Below are 22476 nucleotides of genomic sequence, written 5' to 3' on the forward strand. Positions count from 1 at the left end.
CTGGAGCCTAGATTTCTCCTCCTATTTATTCTCTCTCTCTAGAAGTCCCACCTCTTTCTTTCTCCTCTCTAGCTCTTGGCCTTTCATTTCTTTATTAGATCAAGTGTTTTAGGCAAGCAAAGTAACACAGCTTTACAGAGTTAAACTAATGCAACATAAAAGAATGCAACACATCTTTGCATCATTTAACAAATATTCCACAGTATCAATGAATGTAACACATCCTAAACTAATATTCCACAACATCATTACATAATACATGTATCCAATCACGCATGTATCCATGTATACATCCAGATGTCGATTTTCAACAAAATAATTGCAGGTATTACTCTAGATTTTTTTTTTTTTTTTTTTGGTTTTTAGAGACAGGGTTTCTCTGTGTAGCTTTGCTCCTTTCCTGGAACTTGCTTTGTAGACCAGGCTGGCCTTGAACTCACAGAGATCTGCTTGCCTCTGCCTCCCGAGTGCTGGGATTAAAGGCGTGCGCCACCACCACATGGCTATTCTAGATCTTAAAGCTACAAAATTGAAAAATATTTAATCTTGGATTTCTAGGGTCTTACTTTCTATTGGAGATTGAAATATCATTTAATAAGTTATTAAAAATAAAACTAGATTGTGTTAAGATACATATACAGGAAATAGTAAGTCCCTTAGTTAGGGTTTCTATTGTTACGATGAAATACCATGACCAAAAGCAAGTTGGGGAGGAAAGGGTTTATTAGCTTACACTTCCACAGCATCAATGAAGGCAGTCAGAAGAGAGATTCAATAGGACAGAATCCTGGAGGCAGGAGCTGATATAAAGGCCATAGAGGAGTGCTGCTTACTGGCTTGCTTCTTCTGCCTTGCTCTGCCTGCTTTCTTAGAGAACCCTGGACCACCAACCCAGGGATAGCTCCACCCACAATAGGCTGAACATCAATCACTAACTAAGAAATACCTCACAGCTAGATCTTTTAGAGACATTTTTCTCAATTGTGGCTCCCTCTTTTCAGATAACTCTAGCTTGTATGTCAAGTTGATATAAGACTATCCAGCACAGCAAGGTAAATATGAGGACAGACCTGGTCAATTCTATCTCGTTAAAAACTTTATATAGGAAATAAGTTGTGTCTTTGAAATACAAATCCACCAGTTTTAAAATCCATGCAGATGCTTTGAATTAATCCATCTATCCTGTTCTAATTTTCAAGAAATGTATCATTATGTGTGTGTGTTTGTACACGATCCATGTGTGTGGACATGTGTGACATGGTATGTGTGGAGATTAGAGGACATTGTTGTAGAGAGAGTTCTCTCCTTTTGCCTTTATATGGTTTTGGGATTGAATGCAGGTCCTATGACTTGCACACAAGTATCCTATCCCACTGTGCCATCTCATCAGCGACATCATGCTTTAGGCTGTGCAATTCAGATGTCAGAGAGTCGCCACAGAGGCTTGATGAAATGTAGGTTCTTTGGCTCCCACATCTGTAAACTCTCAGACAGTGTGGATACATGGCCTGTACTTCAAGAAACAGTAGTCTAGAAGCATAAAGAATCCTTAAAATCACCAAGTCATCAAGATGATCCCTTGGATCATTTCCCCAGGGACTTGCACAGAATCTAAGAATGGCATAGATAAAAGAAAAATAAAAAGTTCTAGGGAGAGACTTTGTGAAATTTCCCCATGCATGTTTAGATGCTGACTGGTGTCATCATGCAGTTCTTATGTAGACAATGGTGCCGTTGAGATTTCATGGATGCAGCATCACTGTCATGTCTAGAATTTGCCATCTAGCATTAGGCATCCTTCTCCTTTGGCTCTTAAAATTGTTTTTTTCTGCTCTTCTGGAGTGTTTCCTAAGCCTAGAACCAATCTTTTCTGGGAAGATCTATTGCCTTGATAGGTTATCCAGCCCCAACTGGCCAGCCCTAAACACATGCAAATAAGAGGTACACTAAATGGGATGAGCGTGCTTGCTATGTGTGTGCAACAATAATAGCAGAAGTCATGGAACTGAAAGAGAGTAGGGGTCGTAGAAGGAGTTGGATAGGGGAGAGGAAGGCTTTGAAGTGTTGTAAATGCATAATACGTAAATTCATATAAAATCCTCAAACAGTTAAAAAAAATACTTAAAACAAAACAAAACAAAAAACAAATGAAAATTCTAAAAGAAGCGAGTAGATACAGATTTTTTTTTAGTGGTATGTTGATGACTTAGTCAGGGGCAAAGCTGACTGTATAATGTTTTTCAAACAGTGTTTTCTGATAAACATGCTTTGCAGAATCTACAGTCAGAGATCTTTGCTTACTTTGACAAGCATTAACATGCTTGATAGATAGCTTGTGAGGTGAATGTTGGTGTCCCTGCAGTGAGAAGATGACAGGAGGCCCTAGGAGAGAGACAGGACTCACTGCCACAGCAAGAACTCCAGCTTACCCAGTTGCCTCAATTGTAAATTTCCCAGGGCTTTGTAGTGAAGCAACACAACCCTGGAGCCAGCTCACAGGACTCCTGTTCTGCTGGGGAATAACTTTTTAGGGTTACAGAGAAGTTTACAGACACAGAAACTCTTGTTCATTCAGACTTGGATTTGAAGGGAGGGGATGGCATCTGGGAATTTCAAGGTATCCATCACTTTAATATTGGAGCGGGACCTTTGTTTAGTCCCTCAGCTGTTCAGGTTACCAATATCATGTCTTAGCTAGAGATGTATTTCACAAACTTCTCAGGGAATCTCTAATCCCAAGTATCTCTTCGTAAGATCTGGGCCTTGTTGTCTCTGTATCTCCAGGCTGGAGATATTGGCTGTAGTAAAGCCTCAGGGAATGTTTGCTGAATGGATGAGGGCACTGTAAATATATGAAGCCGCTACAAAAGAGTATTGGATTCTCCCCAAAGCAGCAAAACAAGGCTTGGGGCTTGCCAGAGGCAAAACTAGAAAATTGGAGGGTTTTTTTTTTTTTTCTCACACAACAAAAACAAATCCTTTACAGACACTTGAGAGACCTTCTTAATTCTTCCAGGCTCATAGTGCCTCTGTGGGGTTTTATGTTGCCCATGACCTGTCTGGAGACCATTCTTACTTACCTCTGCTCATTTTCTTAGTATGTTCATATTTTGTTGATCGATTAATTGTGGCTAAAAAGTCATAACATAAAACTTACCACATTAACTATTTTAAGTTCCCATTTTGGATGTTAAGTATATTCACACTGTGAAACTGAAATTGCCAAAAAAATTTTATCTTGCAAATCTGAAAATCTGTACCCATTAAACCCAAGTTCCTCTTTAATAGACACTTACAACTACCATTTTACTCATATTTCCCTAAACTTGATAACTCCAGGTACCTCCTATAAGTGGGACCCTGCAGACTGTCTTTTCTGATTGGCTTGTTTCACTTGGCATATTACCATCAAGGGTCATTCATGTGTACCATGTGACAGGAAGGGTACTATGTGTACCCTTTCTGCAAGACTGAATATTTTTTTACTATCTGTACACAGCACACACAGTTTTATTTATTTACTCATCTCATAATGGATGTTATGTTTCCTCTATTTGGTGACCATTGTGAATTATAATGCTATATAAATGCACTATGCAAATATTTTTGAGATCCTGCTTTTAATTTTTAAAAACATACGTGCAGAAATGGTTTTTCAGAACCATATAGCAGTTCTAGTTTCAATGATATGAAGAATCTTCATGCTCGTTTCCATAGTCATTATATTATTCCATGCGTATGCACAAAGGTTGTCGGTTGCCTACACCCCTAGATGCACATGCATTGCTGTTTCTAATGAGAATGAGTTGATATATAACTCATGGCTTTGGTTTGTATTTTTCCAATTATTTGTGATGTTAGAGAGTAGAATATATTTCTTGTCAATTTTTAGATCACCTTTGAAGAAATATGGATTTAATTATCTGCTCACATTTGATTTGTTGTTGTGCTTAAAAGTGTTATAGACTCTCAGTATTAACCCTGATCAAGTTTCTGATCAGCAGGTTTTCTCTCATTCTAAAGATTTTTGTTGGAAAAAGATGTCAGCAGTGTCTTTGACGTACAAAGATACTACAATTACCACCTGTTTGATTTTTGCTTTTATTGCTTTTGCTTTTACTTTCATACCAAGAAATCACTGCCAACACTGTCACCAAGATTTCCACTTTTCTTCTAGGATTTTCATAATTTTAAGTCTTATATTTGGGTTTTTAATTTGTTTTCAGTTGATTTTGATGCGCAGCATATACATCCAACTTCATTCTATCTCACGTGTATGTCTAGTTTTTCTAATATTATTTGTGGTAGAGGAAGAATATTCTTCCTCCCTATTTAGTTTGTCCGGTGTTATTTGTGGAAGAGATGGCGGCTCCTTTCACATTAAATGTTATTTTTGCCTTCGTGGAAGATCAATCCACTCGACATGTGAGATGCCTTCTGACATCTTATTTCTATTATCATTGGTCTATTTGTCTGTCTACTAGCACCACATATTTGGTGACTGAAGCTTTCCTATATGTTTTGAAACAATAAAGTATGAATCATCCAGTATGTACTTGTTTGATACAGAAACTCATCCTGAGTGTGACAAAGCTGGTGGATAGGTCAATGAGTAGAAGAGAATGAAATGGCAGGTAGGGTGACATATGAGATCCAATTAAGAACATAGACCCGCATAAATTATCCATTTAGTTTTCTTCAGTTTTCCCATAGATGCCCTCCATGTATATTGCATTGTGTGATATATATTAAAGAAAAAGGTCGCTATTCACTTTCCTTGAATTCCAATCCTCAAACAATATATGCAAAGAGTAGGAACTAATATGCCAAGCAGTAAGTTTGCAAAACATCTATTGATCCTTAAAATTACTCCAGAAAGCCTGATTCCTGGTTTCTCAGGACAAGAAAGCTCATCTCCTCTGTATAGCTGTTGTTCTGTAAGCTCTAGTTACAAATACTTCTTGTTTTGAGTGTGCATGACTTACTTGCCTGAGATGCCAAGAGGCTGACCACCAAGGATCCACTCATCAGGGATGTACAATGTACTCAGTTGTTATGCTTATCTGTCTGCTGTACCACAGAAAGATTTAAAAAAACTTTTCTCTGTGAAGAATAAGCTTTATTTTTTATGCCTACTTAGGTACCCCAAGGTTGGGGCAAATCCTATCTCAGCAGAAGCTTCTGTAAAAATATTAAAAAGCAATGACTCTGTGTTTAAGAATACTTGGTGTTCTTGTAGAGAACCTGAGTTTGGTTCCTAGTACACACATAGGAATTCAAAACTATCCTTTACTCCTGTTCCAGGTTGATCCAATATCTTCTTCTGACCTCCACAGGTACCGGGCACACACAGTGGACATACATACATACATACATACATACATACATACATACATACATACATGTATGCAAACAAAATACCCATACACATAAAACCAACCAACCAACAAACAAATAAGAAAATTTAAAAATAATGCCCAAACCAAGCTGTATGTATTTCTGTGTACAATGGACATGCTACAGTCAGTGGAGATTTGATTGAATCAGTCTAATGTGGAAAATAACAGACCTTTAACCCATTCCTTTCCAAGTATCTATTCACATGCATTGATATCCATGGGAGTCAACAAAGCTCCTAGGCATGAGCTTTTCCAGAATTCAAAGGTGAAAAATATGACTGAACTGTTATATAGGGAGACAGTTTGATAATAAAAGCCAGCCTTCTGCCACCTGCATGGAAGGAAGGCTTCTATGAGGAGAGATTCTTAGCAAGTGAACTTCAGAATGAGGCAGTGTATAGGTTCTAGGTAGAAGGTGTAGCTATTAACCCATCTAGCCAGATATTCTGTAGGTGGATATGCTCAAAATGAAAATTCATCTCTCACACATACTGGAACTCTGTAGCATTTTGGTGTTTAAGAAATTCTGTTGACAGATTCTCTCACAGAGTATAACATCAAAGAAAGTTGTTTATATCAAAGAAGCAAGAATGTCTAGGCTTGAATAGCAGAGGATAAGCTGTAGCTGGAATAGTTTTAGAGTCATATGTGATGCTCCTGTAAAGGTCTAAAAGTAATGCATGACTAGGAAGTCAGATAGTAGAACCATGATAGCAAACATGGAAATTAAGGAACAAATGTTGGTCTCTGTATTTTGTGGATTAAGAAGTCTGTAAAAGCTCAAATAGAGCCACATGGTTCCAGAGACATGGCCTTACAACCCTTTGCTTACTCTTCGCCTTCTTGTTTAACATGGGGCTGATTATGTCTCATACTACATAGTGAGGCATGATGAACATGCACTAAGACCCAGGCAACTTGATTGCAGACATCACTAGTGCTGTAACTAAAACAAGCTCCTCTATATCTGTCTTGCTTAGGAACTGCCACCTACTTCCCATTTATAGATTAGATTGATTGCTGATATTTTCAGACACCAGAAGTTTCTGGGGCACTCAAAGCAACCTGTATGCCCACAGTTGACTCTTCGTTTCTGTGTCTCATGTGAATTATACTTTTGAGATATGTAACAATTCCAATGAAAGCTCATATAGTCTGTTTAATAACCCTTTAGCTCTTCATGAGGCCATATGTTTTCAGAACCTCTGAGAAAGCTTGTATTGCCTAGATTTTCACAGATTAAAGCTGTCTTGTCAGGCAATATGGTAGTACGGCTAAACTTCTTTGTTATTCCACATCTTGCTGGAACAGGCAGGCATGGATAGCTTCCAATATGAGATTTCCCATTTGAATGGACCCCCATCCCAACTCCACACCAAACAATATGATAGCAAGGTGATGGTATCACATGCATAGATGCCCCAGAATAATTGTGTGTGTGTGTGTATGTGTGTGTGTGTGTGTGTGTGTGTGTGTGTGTGTGTGTGTGTGTGTGTGTGTATGTGTGTGTGTATGTTTTCAGTTCATATAGTGCTGGCCATTAAGTGTTGTTGCGTGGGGAATCAGAACATGAAAAAGACATAGTCAATCATACTGGCTCACCAGAGCTGTTTTATTATATTGTTACATTTTAGCCTATTATTTTTAAATTAGTATGGTTGGGCTGTGTGTGTATGGTACTGGCAACTTGAAGCCAGGGCCATATGTGTATAAGATTTATTTTCAGCCTCCTTTAAAAATATTGTTTCCTGTGTGTGTTCACATGTGAAATCCAGAGGTTGACATCAGTGTCTTCCTCTATTGCTTTCTATTTTAATTTTTGGTACAAGCTCTCCCAATGAACCTGTATAATGATTGGTCAAACAGGCTGCTTAGCAAGACCTTGGCATCCTTTTGTCTCTTCTTCCTAGCACAGGGATTATAGGTATGTGCTGCCTGCCATACTGAGTTTTTTTATGTGGGCACTGAGGACTTAACTAAAACTCAGTTCTCATGTTTGAGCAGCAAGCAAATTACCTACTGGGATGTTGGGCTGTTTTCTCAGACCTGTGTGGTGGTATTGTGTTCCCCAAAATATTGTGCATCCTAATAAACTTACCTGGGCTCAGAAACAGAACAGCCACAATATTAAACATGAAGATAGGCAGTGGTAGCACTTGCCTTTAATCCTAGCATTCCAGAGGCAGAAATCCATCTGTTCAAGGAAACAGCCAAGCATGGTGACTCACACCTTTAATCCCAAAGAGTGATGGTAGAAACCAGAAAGGTATATAAGGCATGAGGACCAGAAACTAGCAGCATTTGGCTGGTTAAGCTTTTAGGCTTCAGAGCAGCAGTTCAGCTGAGAGCCATTGGGATGAGGACACAGAGGCTTCCAGTCTGAGGAAAGAGGATTAGCTGAGGAACTGGCGAGGTGAGGTAGCTGTGGCTTGTTCTGCTTCTCTGATCTTCCAGCATTCACCCCAATACCAGGCCCTGAGTTTATTTTATTTAATAATACTCTTTAAAAATCCTGCTACAGACCTGCCTCACTTCATACATACATATATATATATATATATATATATATATATATATATATATATATGAATATTTGCTTTTGTTTTACTTATTTTGAGCAAGGATCTCACTAAATTACCCAGATGCCCTTGATCGTGTTTTGTAGCCTAAGCAAATCTTTCTATTGTGATCCTCCTGCATTAGCCTATGTAGGAGGCACAGAGCGCTTACAGATAAACATTAGGGAAAGCAGGGATGTTAATTAGGTAGGATTGTTTCCTCAGTGGAGAAAATTAAATATCTGTTTTCCACCCAGAAGACTGGGAGTGGATGTTGTTAATGACCTGGTGACCTTTGTTATCTGCAGAGCCAGACTTCACCCAAATCCCGGAGAACGATGATCCCAGATTCTCCCTTCCTAGACCCTTAGGTTTGTTTCTTAGTCCATAGAACTGATCCTTAGGGGAAGGTGTCACACGTCCTTTAAAGCCTGCTGACCTTCATGCTATCTCAGTCAGAGAACACACCAGATTCTACTGTGTTAAGATCCCTTAAGCTATAGAACCCATCTTCATGGTCACATATCCTTTTAAAAGAGTTTTGACACAGTCATGCCTTAAGCTCTATTGTACACATGGGGTTGGAATAATTGTTACCAGGAAGCTTTGCCCCCACAAACTGTACTGCCTTTAAATATGTCTCAAATAAACTGGCCTGGGGTCAGACTCCAGAAGTTTTGACTAACATCATCTAAGCCGTGCTGAACCAAGTTTTCCTTCTTGCCTCCTGAAGTTTGTTTCTCTGTCTGCCATAGACCTTGCAGGGGTTCCCACAAGCTTCCAGAATAGCTTGGATCATAGCTTTACCAGACGTGATGAGACAAGTAAAAGATTTTTAAAAAGGATAAAAATAGTAAAGTAAGAATTTAAAGTATCTTTATTTGTAGATGATACGATTGCATACATAAAAGACCCTAAGGACTCCACCTGAGAGCTTCTGCACTGACAAACACATCCAGCAAACAGTGGGGTACAAAATTAACACATAAATAACAGTAGGCTTCCTATATACGAAGGATGAACACACCGAGAAAGACAACAGGGAAGCAATACCATTCACGGTAGCCTCAGAAGAAACTTGGAATAAATCTAACCAAGGAAGTGAAAGATTTACATAATGAAAATTTTAAGACACTGAAAAAAGAAAGTGGAGAAGATACCAGAACATAAACAGGCCTCCCAGGCTCTTGGATTGGTAGGATTAATAATGTGAAAACGGCCATTCTACCAAAACCAATCTATAGATTTAATGCAGCACTGACCAAAATTTCAATACAATTATTTACATAAATTGGAAAAAAAATTAAATTTCATATGAAAATATAAACAAGCCAGGACAGCCAAAACTATCCTGGACAATAAAATAAAAATTGCTAGAGGCAACACTATCCCAAATTTCAAATTCTACTACACAGGTACAGTAATAAAAACAGCATGGACTGCCATCAAAACAGACCCACTGATCAATGGAATAGAACTGAGGACCCACATATGAATCCACACTTCTATAGCCACCTGATTTTTGAAAAAAAGAGGCCAACAACACACATTGAAAAAAAGACAGCATCTTCAAGAAATTGTGCTGGTAAACCCAGATGGCTACAGGCAAAAGAATTATGTTTGATCCTTATCTCCCACCACACAAACTCAATTCCAAATGGATCAAGAACCTCAGCATAATACTTGAGATGCTTTATCTGGTAGAGGAGAATGTAGGGGACACATTTAAACTTACTGGCACAGAAAAGGGTTTTCTGAACATGACCTTGATAAGAGTGGATTATAATTATTACCTTAATACCAGCCACATTCTGTCACATCCATCCCTTTGGTCTTGTGACAAGCCTTTGTCATTTACAAAGTTTGCATTTAAGAACTTCACAATTGAGTTACAAAAGCCAAATCATACACACAAATAAATTGTTTGGTATTTTAAGCCTGTTTACAAACTTGTTTTGAGCTGCATTCACAATTTTGCTATGGTGCATACAGCCCCAGGGTCAGCAGTTTGGATAAATTTGAATCATGGGAAAAAATTAAACCAGGGATTTCCTCACCCCTGTAGACATGCTTTACCAGCCAATTCACTGAGTCCCAGATAAATGTGTTTTTGTGTGTGCATATCAGAGTCTGTATGAAGTCCTGGGAAGTAGTGTGATTGGTTGCAGGGTCTCCAGTTTGTCATAAAATAATACTTATAAATAAATAAAGATTTTAAAAGTACAGAAAAAAATCAGAAAACTGAACTCAGGAGCATAAGCCAAAGTTCAACTGGATTCTATAAAGAATATACGTACATATTGCATGAAAATGTAAAACTTCTATATTCTGAATACTCAACTCTTCTCTAAACATTATAGGTCCCTGAACTCAGTGTTCTTGGTGGGTAGTACAACTATTGCTGGGACTATGTTGTGAAACTAAATATTTATAATACCAGTCTGCACAGGAGCAGTTGTAAGACATCACACTCTTTCCTAGGCTAGTTATAGATCCCACTGAGGAATTTAATCCCACAAAAAACAAGGCCCTGCTCTTTAAGGGGATGGAAAGTTTTCCTAACATAAAAAAAAAAAAAATGTTAATAGTAATAACTCTCAACTAAGAAATGTGCTCTCAAAGTTTCTCTCTAGGCTCCAGTCCCAGTGGTTTAACTAACTGTTGGTATTTTAAGCCTACTGCGATTTGAACTCCAGCCTTCCATGGCTCTGCCATCACAATAAAGATGCCTTTCAATTATATTTCTCCCTGTGGGCTTTAGTTCATCTGGCCTCTCTAGAGATTTGTGCTTATGCTTACAGATGGTGGCATGCAGATTTCCTCAGTAACAGACACTAAGAGATGAACTTATTCATTTAAATTACAACCTGCTGCAAAAACACTGCAATTAATAATTCACTGGTTGCTTTAACAACTAGTTCACAAAGCACCAGAAATTAAACCCCTCCAAGTCAGCTTTCTGCAAGAGACTTAAAGATGCCAAGAGCTACTATTGCTTGCCCCAAATCACTAATGGACTATTGAGAACAAAAGTAAAATAGATGGACCACTTACAGAATGCAAACTACCTATTCAAACTATGCCAATGATATAAAACTTAAAATAATCAAAAAGTAAATGTTAATATAAAGTAACTCCCCATGTCTAAAGTTCTTGCTTTTTGCTTCTTATGCTCTCACAGCTTCTAAGATTCTATTTATCTTTTATTTTTAAGAACTTGATATTGGATTTATTAATTAATTCTATGATTTTCCACTTAATCCATTGGTGGAAGCCTTTCATCCTAGTATGCCCTAGCTTTTTTTTTTTTTTTTTTTAAACTAGTTTCTGTTACTTTGTGTGATGATTAATCTTCATTTCAAGTTATCTGGATTTAGAATCTCCTAGAAGACAGAGGCACAATTCTTGTTGACATTATTTCATTCTTCAATTTCAGTTTTGATTTCCCTGACTTACAAATTAGCTTTACAGGATAGATAAAAATGTTCCCATCCTTTGGTGGAATTTCCAGCTTTCACCTGAGAAATTCATAGTAACTGATATATATTCATGCTTACTTTGGGCCAAGCAAATGTGCTCAATGCTCTAGTTGCATAATTTCATCTGACCTTCTAACTTAAACTTTGAAATGGTTATGACTAACATCTTTATTATCTGTTTGTCTTTCCTATGGAATTAAAACTAGAGACCAAGTCTTCAGAAACTCAGAGGACTGATCCAGTTCACAAACTGAGGAAGTGACAGAGCCAGGATTAAAACTCAGCTATTTTGGGTTGAGAGCTGGATTCTTGACCTTGTTGCAGGATGAGAGTGTCTGTGGCCCTGATTCATCAGTGACAGCGCTGGCTGAAGCCTTGATTGGAGAGACAGCACTGCTGCCTTGGCTGAGCATCTGTGTAATGTCTTTCAGAAGCAAGTCACATTCCCAAGCCAGTAGGCAGAAAGGATGCACTTTGAGTCATTTCCCCAAATGATTTCCTACTTAGATGCATTCATCACCACAAGCCTGTGATTGCCAGGTGCTCTGCCACATGCTATACAGAGCTGTTAGCTGACAGAGACTTTGTTTTGGAAAGCCACATCACCTGTACTTATGTACGTTGGCACAGTCACTGTAGTAGTACTCAACTGGTCCAAAGTACATAGACAGCAAGCACCATCTTCTGCAATGCTTCCTAAACATAGTCAGACATCAGAACCAACTGAGGAACATTGAAAAAAATAACCTTAACCTCCAGATCTACTCAGACTTATTCAATTAGAAATATTTATGCTGTAGGACTATACTGCTGTATTTTCATTTTGTTTTAAGGGTGGATGGACATGAACACTTTGAAGATTGAGAAGGAGAAAAAGGTCCTTAGATGGGAGAAGGAAATAGAGTCTAAAAGAAAATGAAGGATTGCCTCCAAGAAGAGGAAATAAACCTTTATTTTTATTTATTTTTATTTTTTTTTAAATATTTTTTCTTTATTATTATGTGTTTTAAATTTTATACATCATCCATGGGTTCCCCTGTCCTCCCCCCTCCTGCCCCCACCCCACCTTCCCCCCAGTCCCTCCCCTTCATTCCCATGTCCTCCAGGGCCAAGACTCCCTTGGGGATTCATTTAAACCTGGTGGATTCAGTACAGGCAGGTCCAGTCCCCTTCTCCCAGGCTGAGCAAAGTGTCCCTGTGTAAGCCCAAGGTTCCAAACAGCCAGCTCATGCACTAAGGACAGATCCTGGTCCCACAGCCTGGGTGCCTCCAAAACAGATCAAGCTATTCAATGGTCTCACTTATCCAGAGGGCCTGATTCAGTGGGGGGCTCCACAGCCTTTGGTTCATAATTAATGTGCTTCCATTCATTTGGCTATTTGTTCCTGTGCTTTTTGCAATCTTGGATCCAACAATTCACGCTCTTGTAGACCCTCCTCTTTCTCGACAGTTGGACACCTGGAGCTCCACCTGGGGCCTGGCTGAGGGTCTCTGCATCCACTTCCATCAGTTATTGGATGAGAGTTCCAAGACGACTATTAGGGTGTTTGGCCATCTGATCACCAGACTAGGTCAGATCAGGCTTTCTCTCGACCATTGCCAGCAGTCTACAGTGGATATATCATTGTGGATTTCTGGGGACCTCTCCAGTACTCTGCCTATTCCTGTTCTCATGTGGTCTTCATTTATCATGGTCTGTTATTCTTCATACTCCCTTTCTGTTCTTGATCCAGCTGGGATCTCCTGCTCCCCTAAGCTTTCTTTCCCTCAAATCTTGCCCTTCATTACTCCCACTGTCGTCCAGGTTGTTCATGTAGATCTCATCCATTTCTCTGTCATTGGGTGATCCTTGGGTCTTTCCTAAGGTCCTGTTTTCTAGGTAGCCTCCCTGGAGTTGTGTAGCAGTCTAGTCATCTTTGTTTTACATCTAGTATCCTCCTATAAGTGAGTACATACCATGTTTGTTCTTCTGAGTCTGGGTTACCTCACTCAGGATGATTTTTTCTAGATCTATCCATTTGCCTGCAAACCTCATGATGTCATTGTTTTTCTCTGCTGAGTAGTACTCCATTGTGTATATGTACCATATTTTTTTTTATCCATTCTTCAGTTGAAGGGCATCTAGGTTGTTTCCAGGTTCTGGCTATTACAAACAAAGCAGATACGAACATAGCTGAGGTGGGGAAGCTGAGGTGGGTGGAGCCAGCAGCCACAGTGGTGTTTCAGTCTTACAAAGATGGATATTACACAGAGAATCTGGTTTATGTTGTCTTTGGGATTTTTAACTGCAGAAAACGATTTGATCGTAAAAGCTGTTGAGTTAAACAAATATGTAAATTTTAAAGGTACCTTGACTTCAAAATTTGGATATAAGGATATGTTGCTTTGGAAAAGAGTCTCTGCTTTTGTTTCCACAGAAAGCCAGAGGCTGTGGATTTGTTCCAGGTTAAGATACATCAGGTTTGATCAGCCAAGACCACCTGAAAGGTCTCCAGTGACACCATGGCCCAGATGATCCGACATCCAAAATGGTATCAAGGCAACTGGCTCAGAGGTTCACCCTAATGGACTACTCCATAATCCTAAAATTTTCTTTGTGTTCCCATAAGATACAGCGCCTCCCTCCAGCAGGAAGTAGTAAGAGAAACTACGCCCAAATTCCCAGCTGGCTTTGGAGATGGAATTGGCTCACTCCTTCTCTAAACCCAGACATATTGCTAAAAGAAAAGGTTAAGAGATTCTTGTGTCCCAAATCAGAAGAGCCCTCTGGTGTGGGACAGAGAAAAACCACTATTTTATTTAAAACAGGTTGATTATAATGCAATCTCTTTCTAAAAATAAAAAGGGGATATGATATATATATGATAGGATGAAAGGGTAGATTAATGAACTTACTTCTAAAGAGCAACAACTCATTTAAAATGTTTTACATTGGTATAGATTTTAGTCTATTGATACAAACCTAAAGTTAATTTTGTTATACTGTGTGTATATTTCTAATCGTGTTTAAGGTATTATGTTTGTATAGCTCATTTTAAATTGAAATGGATAATTAAAAATAAATTAATAATTAGTCATCTATGATAATCATACTCGTAGCCATGTTAGTTAAGTCTTCTAGATATACATAGACATATTTCAGATAGATAGGTAATCTTCAAATACTTCAAAGATCTACAGAATATGGCATTTAAAATACTTTTAAAATTTAGACTTTCTGGACAGTGAGACATGTCTGCTCCTGGCAGCACCGATTTACTTCAGAGAGGAGGATGGGCATTGAAAACACTTCATATGGAGTTTATCTTCACCTTTGCAAAAATAGCCATTTGGGCAAGAAACTGTTCTTGCCTGGACTGCTCCATCAACTGGACATGCAGGACCCATAGAAAGGTGACCACTGAACTTTGCTTGACAAAATGGTCCTTCAGGTTCCTGCTTCGCAGAGGAAACTGCCAGACATTCTACAAGACACTGAGAGAAGTGACCGAGAGACTCTATCCCTGTGGGCTGAAGACAAATGCCCCAACTTTACAAAGGAACATTAGGTGACTGTCCAGGCTGCCAGCTGTCTCTGTCTACTCTTGCAAGACTCCCGAAAAATGCTTGCATCCTTCTCCCGGTTCTCAGGTAATATTATATCCTTCTGAGGTCTTTGATGTATTTGAAGATTACCTATCTATCTGAAATATCTCTATGTATACCTAGAAGACTTAACTAACATGGCTACGAGTATGATTATCATAGATGACTAATTATTAATTTATTTTTAATTATCCATTTCAATTTAAAATGAGCTATACAAACATAATACCTTAAACACGATTAGAAATATACACACAGTATAACAAAATTAACTTTAAGTTTGTATCAATAGACTAAAATCTATACCAATGTAAAACATTTTAAATGAGTTGTTGCTCTTTAGAAGTAAGTTCATTAATCTACCCTTTCATCCTATCATATCTATATCACTTGTGGTATGATTGAACATTCCTTGGGTATATGCCCAAGAGTGCTATATCTGGGTCTTGGGGGAGATGGATTCCCAATTTTCTAAGGAAGCAGCATATTGATTTCCAAAGTGGCTGTACAAGCTTGCATTCTCACCAGCAGTGGAGGAGAGTGCCCCTTGCTCCACATCCTCTCCAGCATAAGCTGTATTCTATGTTTTTGATCTTAGCCACTCTGACAGGTATAAGGTGGTATCTCAGAGTCTTTTTGATTTGCATTCCCTAGATAATTAGGGATGTTGAGCAATTCCTTAAATGTATTTCAGCCATTTGAACTTCCTCTGTGGAGAATTCTCTGTTTAGTTCTATAACCCATTTCTTAATTGGACTGTTGGGCATTTTGATGTCTAATTTCTTGAGTTCTTTATATATTCTGGATATCAGCCCTCTGTCAGATGTGGGGTTGGTGAAGACCTTTTCCCATTCTGTAGGCTGTCACTTTGTCTCGTTGACCATGTCCTTTGCTCTACAAAAGCTTCTCAGTTTCAACAGGTCCCATTGATTGATTGTTTCTCTCAGTGTCTGTGCTACTGGTGTTATATTTAGAAAGTGATCTCTGGTGCCAATGCGTTCAAGAGTACTTCCTACTTTCTCTTCTATCAGGTTCAGAGTAGCTGGATTTATGTTGAGGTCTTTGATCCACTTGGATTTAAGTTTTGTGCACAGTGACAGATATGGATCTATTTGCAGCCTTCTACACATTGACATCAGTTATGCCAGCACCATTTGTTGAAGATGCTCTCTTTTTTCCATTGTACATTTTTGGCTTCTTTGTCAAAAATTATATGTTCATAGGGGTTAATGTCACTTTAAGTCCCTGAAAAAAGAAGTTGAAGAAGATGTCAGAAAATGGAAAGATCTCCCATGCTCATGGATAGGCAGGATTAACATAGTAAAAATGGCGATCTTACCAAAAGCAATCTACAGATTCAACGCAATTCCCATCAAATTACCAACACAATTCTTCACAGATCTGGAAAGAATAATACTCAACTTTATATGGAAAAACAAAAAACCCAGGATAGCCAAAAGAATCCTGTACAATAAAACAACCTCTGGAGGCATCACAATTCCCGACCTCAAGCTCTACTATAGAGCTACTGTAATAAAAACAACTTGGTACTGGCATAAAAACCAACATGTGGACCAATGGAATTGAATTGAAAACCTTTCTTTTTAAATTGAGGAATTAGAAAAGTCTGGATGAAGGTTTTATAATATGATACACCCATTTCTTTTCTGTAAATACCATGTTTTAAAAATAGTTAGCAAGGTGGTCTACTGTGAGGAGGTAATTGTGGGTTGTAGTGTGTGTGTGTGTGTGTGTGTGTGTGTGTGTGTGTGTGTGTGTTAATAAGAAGCTCAGAGAACTAAAGAGAATAGTTGAGATTTGCAGTAGGACATTACATTTTTCATATACATCAATATGATGTCCATATATTCTTAAGGACCACTGAACTGAGTGACTTGTAAGTTATAATTCTAAATATACTTGTGTCATTTGTTTATTTATTCCACAATTATTTATTGAATATCCTCATCCGTCTGGGTTTGAGATACAGAAGCAGATTAAAGAAGTTCTGTGTCATCATGGAACTTAGATCTCCTACTGGAAAATAGGCACAGGTTATATATTAACATAAACGTCATGTATGTAGTATTTTAGGTGACAATAGGTGATATTAGAAAAGTTGTCACCGAGCCCTCAATAGGTATCTGTTATATAGGAGAGCCAAAGATGGGGAGAGCTGAGCAGAATGACATGAAAGACTAAACAAAGTGACAAAGGGAGAGTTGCTGACATCAGGAATATGGATATCCAGCTAAAGGAAGCCATACGTGAACATGTAAAATCTATCATGTCACCCTGTACTCAAAACTCTTTAATGACGTCTCATCTCCTGTGAAGATTCCTCTCTATCCCCTAACATAGCAGAACAAAAGATTCAGATAAATATTAAGCATAGAGTAATTAGAATTGTTGACTCTACATTCTAATTTGGGCAAAGGACATAAATATAGGTTGAAAGAGTAGATGCTGATGGAATAGAAAAATCAATCGATTTCACATGAGTAGTCCGAGAAAATATTAGGAAGGATAGGAGAATGTACCATGATGGGTATGTCTGCATGATGTATTATTTTAAAGGTAGTTAAGTGTCATTCAGTGCTAAGGTCCATGGTGATCTTCAGGGAGAGTGGTGTAGTGGAAAGGGAAGCAAGGAAGAGGAAAGCATTTCCTGAATTGGACATATTGTATTTTAATATATAGCTAAGCTCAATTTTTCCATTAATCATAAACTTGAAAAATGAATTCTAAGGAACACTGGTAACCTTGGCAAACACATTGCTAAGTAGGGCAGAACTCAGAGTCCTAGTTAGAATTTTTTAAAGAGATGATTCTCTTGAGTGGCCTCCTGCTGGAACATCAATGGAGGAGACATATCTGGTGCAGGTGAAGTGTGAGTGGGCACAGTATGTGGGCTCTAGGGTTCTTGCTGTTAAGTGGTTCACAGCTGGAAAAGATAGAGACTTGCTAAATTATTTTATCACACTTGTTTAATAAATGAATTCATTGACACTACTAGATGAGCCATACCTGAGTGAATCATCTAAAGAGCTTTTGCAGAGTTCAAACCTCCAGTTCATAGCCTTGGATCTGATCTGTCAAAATTTTAAAAGGATGAAGCCCTGGTTTTGTTCATATATTTATATGTTTACATAAAGTTTCTGGGATCATGCATAGCTCGGTTAAAGAACCTTTAAAGTAGTGTTTAGTAGTTAGATACTGAAAGAACCAAGCAGACACCATAACAGGCTGCTCAGTCTTCTCTCAGAGATCAGGCCTCAATTTCAGTTTCCTGAGACTGAGAAAACAGTTTCTGAGAGGGCCATGAACAAAAGACAATTAATCACCGATGCCCCTGCCAGCAGGGTCAGGGAGATAGGATGCACCAAGCCTTGGCCATTGAGCCAACCTTCACAATCAGTACATGCTAGGCCAGCCAGCTTGCATAGCAGCTCAAGGACAAAGCCTGGGACTTGTCCAGGCCTGCCCCAAAATGGATAACTATAACCTCCAACTAACCCTAGCCAATTAGAAGTTACTAACATGATTGCCACTTACATAAACCAATCCTGAGTCTGTTCCTATGTAGTCTGTAGACCCCCAAGACCCTCCCACGTTGCTTTACTCCCTATAAATACCCTGCCCCTTGCTTCTCAGGGTCTCTCCTGCTCTGCTGCTGTGTCAGACAGACAGAAAGAGAGGCCTGGGTTAACTTACAACAGTAAAAAGACTCTGCTTTTGCATCAGATTTGGTCTCTTGATGGTCTTTGGGGGACTCTGGGTACAACAGTTATGGTGTTTACCTTTCCCAAAGCCTTTAAATACTTTTATTTACTTAAGTGTATGTGTTTGTGGGTTTGTGTGTGTGTGTGTGTGTGTGTGTGTGTGTGTGTGTGTATGTGTGTGTGATCATGGTGACTTGACTCTGTATAGCATCTGGTGATTTCAATAGAACTAATGTTGCACTTGGCTCCTAGAATACCAAGTTATTGAATGATTAAAAAAAATCACCCCCCCCCTCTCTATGGAGATTAATTTAGTGATAGCATAGGATCTACATCAAACTCTGTATTTATTTTTACTTTTTTTTTTTTTTTTTTTTTAATCGCAAACCAATCCTAGGACCTTTGCTCCATGAGATGGGGTCAATCTTGTTTTATCTGGGCTTTGCTCTGGAAATGTGCAAGCAAGCCTGGAAGGGGACAGCAAAGGTACGAGCACAGGCAACAGAGGTGGATTACTGTCCTGTTTCTACACGTGTTCAAATGCATTCAGATAGGTTTGACTGCTGACCATGTGACGCATGTTCCCCATTGGCTTAAGTAATTTGAATTGGGCTTTCTGTCACTTCCAACTGAAGAGCTGATAGGAACAGTTGTACTTGCAGTGGGGCTGACTCAGCCTATTTCTCATCCTTCTGTCCTGCCCATTCATGTCCCTTCATCCTCTCAGGCAGCTTTGCTTTTCAGCCACATTGACAGGAAATCTACATTGTCAGAGTCTGGCTTCCTTCGTAGGGAGACAAGGAAATAGAATCAGATAGAGCTGAGATGAGAATTGGTTCTCTATGAGATTATGGTGTCTGGCAAGTTCTCAACCGCACTTGGAAGGAGTTGGAGTGGCGAGGCTCACGTTCTCTTTGTGACTGGTGAATGTCCAAGGAATCAAGGAGCAAAGGGCTTCATTCAAAAATCACTACTTGGAATCCAAGAAGCTGGAAGTGACTTGACTATTATCTCCAAACCCAGCTTCAAAGTATATCATCAGCCAGATGCAGTAATGTAAACACTTTTCTGTTGTGCTTCTTAGGTGGCTCGTCTTTATGCCTTTCCCTAATGGATGTCCAATTTCTGAAGATCATCAATGCTTCTAAATGAAGATGCTAAAAACTCCACACAGACATAAGATGAGAAATTGTTTCCCAGAGTAACTTTGAAGAGGTAAATTGTTGCTTTGCTAGATATCAAAATCTGTTAGAGTTTCAGCTGCCATAATGAGCTCCCGAATGATAGTATTTTCTTAAAATTTTCTAAGGGTCTGATGAGAAGGCAGTTTGGGTTTTAAGATAGTTTTCTATGGTGTGTGCCAAGGGTAAGGGTGACGTGGTAGGAGAGTGGGGTTAGGGTTCTACTCATCTGTTGTTTTGCAGTTCATTGGACAAATAGCTTTCCATTTCTCTGGGCTGTCAGCTGTTCCCATTTTAGTGTCCAGAGAATAAACAGCTCTAAGAATATCTATGTGGACACAACACTAATGTCTCATAGCACCAAATCCAACTATCTCATAAATTGAAAGGCAGTCAGTGGGTACAGTTTGAAAATGTAGCCCAAAAGGTTTTGATATAATTAATGTCCTTTTATTTCTCTCGAAAATTGTGGAGGCCATGCTTAACTACTTTTCTCAAATGTCACACTCATTTTGGAATACTGAATAAATGCCATTTGGGCAGAGTTTTCTTCCATGAAACAATTATCTCCAGTAACCTGAAACTCCCTCTCAGCCAATGTGTCTACCTTTCTTTAATTTTACCATTAAACACAAATTTAGGAGAACAAAATAGCAAGGAAGGTTGGCACTCACATTCAGAAAATATAAGCTAAATCCTGTGCTCTTCTCATTCCCTTTTTTGTTATCATTTGTGGGTTTAAAGTATAAACAACACTGAAAATTTGCTAATTGACACTTATTCTATTATTTGGTGTTAAGGATACCCCAGTCATGATGTTTAGATGGTGCACTGGGATGTAGAGACCCTTTTCACTTGTCACTGTGAATAGTCACACCGAACTGGAGTGGATTCCACAAGTTTCTCTCAGCATGATGAGAGCTGTTCCTTTGGGAGCTATGATTTGCTTTCAACTGAAAGCTCAAGGTTATGTCTTTCATTTAAACCCCAGTTCAGGGAAAAGAATGAAGCTAATTCAACACGTAGAGTACAAAAATTCTTCTAATTATGTAATATTAAAAAAATTAACAAAACTCCTCAGTTCTTAAGTTCTTAGTATGCTAACCTTTTCATCACCATGAAAAATACCTGAGGAAACTCAAACAAGGAAAGGTATATTTTGGCTTATGGTTCAAGAGGTTTTAGCACATGGCCATGTGAGTCTCTTATTTGTGGAACTGTGGTATGACTCAGCATCATAACAAAGGGCTGTGGTGGAGCAGTGATGCTCACCTGGTGGTGGCCAGAAAGTAGAAGTGAGACAGGAAGGGTAAGATAAACCCATCCGGGGCATGCCCATGTGACCTGCTTCCTTCATCTAGGCCTCACCTCCCATTTTCACCAATATCCAAGTAAAGCCATCAGATTATGCATGAATCCAGCAAGAGGTTAATTCATATATTATGTCAGAGTCCTCACAATCTCATTTTCTCCCAACAATTGGACCTACCACTAGGAACCAAGCACATGGAACTTTTGAAGGACATTTACTTTCAAACTGTAACAACAGAATAAATACAGAAAAGACCTTAAACATACATAAACACTCTTTAATATTATTTAAACAAATGAATTAAGGCACACACACATATGTATGTATGTATGTATGTATGTATGTATGTATGTATGTATGTATGTGTATAATTGCTACCTGGACTTGAGCCTAACCAGTGTTCTCTCTGGTCATTAGGCATGAATGACCTCATCTAGAGATCAAAGGCAGAAAAGGGTTGTCATGTATCCATCTGTGTAAAGGATATCAGGACACCCAGCAAAGGGATAGAGACTCAGATGATTACATATAAGTAAGGACAAGATCTCAGGGTTTGTGGAAGAAGTGATTTGAATACACCACCGCATCTCCTATTATAATTGTTGTCTCACCCCAAACCTCTCACCTCCAAAGGGTTCAGTCTTCAGTCTTAAAATGTAGGAGGTTTTGAGTTGAAAATAATGAAACAGATACTTTATAGTCATTTTTATGGGTTATCAAAAGATAATAAACCCATGGCAGTATTACTTGATAGCTTATGCTAAGAATTGAGCCCAGCTGGGGAAGGAGATTTTGCTTAGGGTGCTGCTGTTGGTTATTAAGTGGTAGAATAGAGATCACAGGATTAGAAATTGAAACAGAGGCATGTGAACAGAAGAAGCAGAATATTACCTCTTCTTTAGGACATCAATGTTGTAATCTTAGTGCTATGTGAGGAGGAAAAATGGTAGGTTGCATATGTATATGTAAAAATCAGATTATCTAAAATAGATTTTTGTCAGACTGCCAAGAAATAGTCGGGGGAAATCAACTGATACAACCACATATTGTCTATGACTCCAACTATGTACCTGCTTGTCTCAAAGCCCCATGGCTGAAGGCACCTAGGAAATAAAGCTAAATGTTTCTTCACTTTTAAAAAAGATTAACTCTGTGATTTAGGCTAACCAGACCACAGTTGTCAGCCAGGTAGTGGTGGTGAATGCCTTTAATCCCAGTATTTGGGAGGCAGAGGCAGGCG

Source organism: Onychomys torridus, chromosome 15 (assembly GCF_903995425.1).
Source record: "Onychomys torridus chromosome 15, mOncTor1.1, whole genome shotgun sequence".
Taxonomy (NCBI): Eukaryota; Metazoa; Chordata; class Mammalia; order Rodentia; family Cricetidae; genus Onychomys; species Onychomys torridus.